We start from the raw sequence: 5589 nt of genomic DNA, 5'->3' as shown, positions 1-5589 counted from the left end.
GATGCGAAAGACTTGAAGTGCCGGTAATTTGCACGTGACCCATACTCCCGGATTCCTGCTAACGTGCGTACTGGGTTCATTGTTACATTATCGTTCGTATTATGTTATGGATGCGGTGATGGAGTGTACGTGCACGCGTTCTTGAACATGCATAGCTAGTCTAGTCGATTTCAATAGAAGGAGCACCTAGTTTTGAGCGTTCATTGCTTGACTACCGAAGCCGAGTCTCACGTAATTTGGATACAAAGAACAAGTTTCAGAATGTATTTCACATGGTGCGACAGAGTTGGAAGCTGTGTTGTATGACTGTGATTGTAGTAATAAATGTACTAATTAATTAATTAATTAATCGGTGACTGTGTTGACTGTCTAAGCTAAATATTGGCTTTTTTACTAGCTAGTTAATAATTGATTACTATGTAGTTTTTGAACTTTACTTTAGAGATTTGTAGTTAGTTAGGTATCCTATACGCATGTGCTGTATAACTGGTTATTTCTGCGATCATGATATTCTTGCGTATTCTGCGAAGAAATCAGATTTATGGAGTGCACAAATAGAATTTGCAAATATTTATGCTTATCTTCGAGTCCCAGGAGTCATGTTGCGACACATATACATGCATGTGTACATGTGTGTAACAGTAACTGTCTTCCTGGTTGGAATGCAAAAATTTAATTTGCAGCTAAATCTTTTGTCTAGATTCTCAATTGCAGTAATAACCGGTTATATGGTATATAGTTAGGTAGGTAGGCAGATGCATACATAGGTAGGTAGATTATCATTGTAGTTCTTATATCACTGTGGTTTGAAGAGAGCAAAAAGATACTGGTAAAATAGCATTACATGATTCTGTCATCTGCTCTGCCAGATCTTGCTCTTACTATATAGTCAAACAACACTGCATAGCTTGCACATAATACACACACGTGTCTAATTTTACATAGCAACGGTTGCCTCTACAGCCAGTTTATCTTATTTTCTAGTCTTGTGACAGCTTCGGCAAAATGACCACTTTGATTTGGGTCTTTCTTTAAGACCAACATAACTCATGTGGGACCACAAGAGGCAATGGTCACACAAAACTTGATGCTTCCTCATCCAAGTTGTGAAAGCAAACTTGGCAAACATAACTGCAATGTTTACGTTTCTGCTTGACAACATCTGTAAGTAGTAGCCAGGCATCATCGGTGAAAAACTTTCGAATTATGTGCAAGTCAACATTAGTTGTCATCAAGGACTGCATTAGAGATGTTTCCTTACTGAACTTTGATGTCTGATTCATCGATCGGCGTTTGGGGATTTTGAAGTGCAGCAGCTGCTATAGTGTCATCAACAAACCATGCGAACATGACTGCAAAGTATGCAAAAGCACCTCGTGAACAAGGTCTTAATTATAAGCAAGTAAATGGACATGTGAATACCTCTTTCTTTCAATGATGTGTGTAATTTAATGAATGGTTGTACTTTTCCTGACTTTGCTTTCTTCTTAGCCGGTAAACCAATCACAGTCAATTCATGGCCTTTGGACAGCCACGTTTTCAAAGAATAGGAGGCATTAAAATACCTAGAAACAGTATTATTTGATTTCCTTTCATCCTTAGCAGTGATATTACAGTATTTCAGTGATTATGTGCATCAGGGGTATGTGCAGAATAGTCACTCAGTAACATTGTTACAGTGAGTAAGGGTGTTTGTTCTGTGAGTACTGTACATTGTTTAAGGAACAGTATGATCAAATTCATTGCATTGCCAAATTCAACAGTAGCGTGAAGGCAACTAGGAATATAATATTCTCCTTGGACATCTGATTATGCAGGCAAAGCTAGCAGGTATCTCAGGTTTTGAGCCCTTTGTTTCACAACGCATGCATGCAAGTTTCACTGATACTGAAAACTCCACACTAGCAATGCTTAATTAACAAGTCAAGTCGACAGTGCACATACACCACCAAAATTAATCATCTTTTCTAACATGTCATTTAATACTATTTTTTGATTAAATAGTTACTCTGTAGGTAGTTCCATATACAGTCTGTTGATATGCTGATTGTTGTGCCTAAAAATTTAGTGTAGAACTAGCTGGCATGGTGCTTGCATTTAGTTGCTTGTGAAACTGTTTGGTACAGAATCTACTATCAGATATGCTGATCACTTAAATTGAATGAGGTTGTAAGTAAGTAGAGTATTCAAATCAATGCAATTAATGCCTCTGGTTAAAACTCACTTTGGAGATTTTGTAAATTCCGTTTGTCATAGTTAGAGGTAGTTGCATCGGATGAGAGAGTTTCTGATGGATGAGAGAGTGGTTGTGATTCACTAACTGTAACACTTCTTGGCTCTGTCAATATAGAAAACTATTCATCAGCGGACACAATGTATTAAACAACATGAATGTTACTTAGCATTCAACAATAAGAGCAGTGTTTTGAGAACTTACCCTGAACAATGATATTTTCAGTAGGCGCACATTCTGCTTTATTCTTTGCAAAGTTTGTTTTGTCTGATTTTAGTGAATGATCATCTGCTGCAACATACATAATTATATGGAACATATTAGCCTAGTTTTTTTTACAATAATGTGGTTTGTTGTATTTGTCAAGAGAGGTAATATGTTAATGCATACATGTAGGTATGTGTGCAGTATGTATGTCTGCACTGTATACAAGTATGCACGCTCGTAAAGGTTATATATGTTGTGTGTGTGTGTGTGTGTGTGTGTGTGTGTGTGTGTGTGTGTGTGTGTGTGTGTGTGTGTGTGTGTGTGTGTGCATGTATGTGCCATATTTCCTCAAATATTGACAAGTGGGTTACTATTATTTCAACCTAATTAGCTCCATGGGTGACTATTTAAGCACTTTTTTATTATTTTCAACATCTGGTATTATGCCTTTCCACTCATTTGTTTTCATTTTTATGTAGATTCATTCGAATTTCTTATTATCCACTGACGAAGGTTCTGTTTGTCGACTTTGTATTTGTTGCCACGTACTGTTCAGAGATGATACTCTACCTTCCTTCGCAATATTCAATTTTTCAGATCTCTTTTCTCTTTGTAGACAGTTCTTGGCAAATGGCAAACTAAACAGTGAGTGTGAACAATGTCGGATACCAGTCTTCGGCTCCAAGGCATGGCTTACTGTTCAAACATGGGTTACTATCATTTCAAACTCATCGGATCCTTCAGTTATATTCGAGTACAGTTTATTATTCGCGGAAATATGGTATGTATGTATAGGTTATTGTGTAATTAGCATGCTATATGGCTTTTTAATTAAGGAATAGATACGGATTGGGTCTTGCTTTTTAACGATTTTCAAAATGCGTCTTGCGCTTGCAAATCTACAAACAGTTTTTATGCATTGCAATCCTTTGCATTCAGATGAAAAGAAGAATGTGGGAATAATAGCTGGAGCCGGTACGCTGTTCTGTTTCGGTGTCATCCTGTTAGTACTTGCTGTGTACTTTTTCTATCGACGGAAACGATTGAAGTATGTATATACGTATCGTTAATTAACACTTCACACTACTGTATTTCATATGCGAATATGTTTAGTGCTGTAGAAGGTGAGAATGAATGTGGTATAGTGGAAATAGAACTAGATGAACAAGAAGAATCGCGTTGTGACGACTACGAGGTAGTGTCTGTCCCTTCTTCTCTCCCCGACGTACTGACAACGAATCCAGGGTATGGAATAACACCCGTGGTCGACAATCCGGCGTACAATGTGGCAATCAATGCGAATCGAGGCGACCAACAGTAGAATGCGATTCCATTTAGTTAATTAGTTATTTATTAGTTAGTAGTGAAGTTCATTTATAGCAATCAAGGACTAAGATGTAAAAAATATTAATTAGCTAGAAAAGGTACTAACAGTTGCACGTTTTCTATGCAAAAAGACTATCCTACGCGAGACATATGCTTTCTGCAATGAGTAGTTTGTGGCAGGTAGAGTTTTGGCACACTCTGAGTTAGGTATTTATGACTCTCGTCTTTCCCCAGATTGTCAACCCTCTTCTGAGGCTCATACAGAGAACGGCAGAGGCAAGAGAGAATGGCTCAAGTCTATGTATGACATTGCTATTGCTATTGTGTTACATGCGATCGTCGTGTGTTACGCGTACACATTGCTGCATATCTGAGCATTTTTGCTAACACCCTTTTGTTGGTTTGAGTTACCTTATGTTAGATTGGACTGGTAGCTAATGGCTAGTGCTCAAACGGTTGTTCCTGTCGCTGACCTTAACTGTTCGACCTCATCGAAATATAGCGAAGCCGAAATAGCTGTCAGAAACAAGGTTGCGTCTTTGTATCGCTTGATTGATTTAACGGTTGGTCTGATGGAATATACGGACACACCAGTGTAAGAAACTGTTATTAATAAATTAATTAATTTTGTATGATAATATTGATTATATGGTATTGATATTTTCGTTTTTCATTGTAGTGTATGTACAGTATCACTCATTCTTATGTAATTGATTGATTGACCGATGCATCATGCACACACAGGTGAATGATCCTATTTAATTTTATGCGAACTTGTGCGTATATTGTTTATAAAATTTGTTTTGATTGTGTTTATCTACACACCACAGTTTGTTGCTGTTGTTAGTATATTACTTATTTTATTTATACCTGTTGCACTTACAATGCAAACTAAACAGAATCACGGCAAAAACAGAAATTTAGTTTCAGCAGTTTTCCGGCAATCACGGTCACCTCCACTAAACTACGCGTACAGACAAATCAACACCAAACTAAAAGGCCTTGGGCTCTCAAAAAAGAGCTATAAAAAATCTCCTGAAATAACGGATGTGGCAATAACTACATCATTCCCAGCCTTTCTACCAACTTGAGAGTCAGCTGCACACACGGAGAATAACACGCCACGAGTTGAATCCATCAAACCATTAGCAACCACCACATGGCAACAACATAGTTTTCTGCTCACTGTAGATGTCACCTCACAATCCCCTTTAACCACGGCCCACACTAACTCCTACAAATTAACCTACAAATAGAGATGCTCATAAAGGTACATGGATAAAGAAAACATGCCATTAATCGACGGACATCTAAAGAGCGTACAAAACGGCAGATAAACAATGACCATCGTCATTATCAAATGGGCATAAGAAGCTGTGGTTGACAATATCTTAAAACACTGCCATCTATTCTAGCGGATATGTACACCAATATGGTACATATGTGGATCTTGTTTATACAAGTCGTGTTATGGAACTACTCCCAGTTGATCACATTTGCACATCTATTCAGGGGTTAAACGTGTGGTGTGATATTCAATCTGTACGTAATCTTGCCTTTGGTGTTTATCAGTTCCTGATAGGAATACGATACCCTAGACAATACTCATAAGCTCAAGTTCCTCTGACTGTTGCCAGTGTTGAATCCACCAGCACATGATCGCTCTCAAAGAGTATACAGTGAGCTGTCAGTGACGAACGAGAATGATTTCAGTTGTTCTTCTCTCAGTTCTCTGCGTGGGAATCATAGCCAATGCAAATCCAGCTATTGCTGATTTGTCAACTTCTGGTACTCAACATCAGAAGTTTTCCACAAGAACATCG

At 37.9% G+C, this 5589-nt stretch overlaps 1 long non-coding RNA gene across 1 annotated transcript; it reads left to right on the top strand.

The window, feature by feature from the left end:
• Positions 1-215: 215 nt before the first annotated feature.
• Positions 216-3726, top strand: LOC134177846 (uncharacterized). Its single transcript, XR_009969559.1, has 3 exons — positions 216-275; positions 2920-3488; positions 3554-3726. It is a non-coding gene; the product is annotated as an uncharacterized LOC134177846 (long non-coding RNA).
• Positions 3727-5589: the final 1863 nt, after the last annotated feature.

This window comes from Corticium candelabrum, chromosome 3 (assembly GCF_963422355.1).
Source record: "Corticium candelabrum chromosome 3, ooCorCand1.1, whole genome shotgun sequence".
In the NCBI taxonomy this organism is placed as follows: Eukaryota; Metazoa; Porifera; class Homoscleromorpha; order Homosclerophorida; family Plakinidae; genus Corticium; species Corticium candelabrum.
Note: the sequence above shows the minus strand (reverse complement) of the source record. Positions and strands in the feature narration are given on the sequence as shown.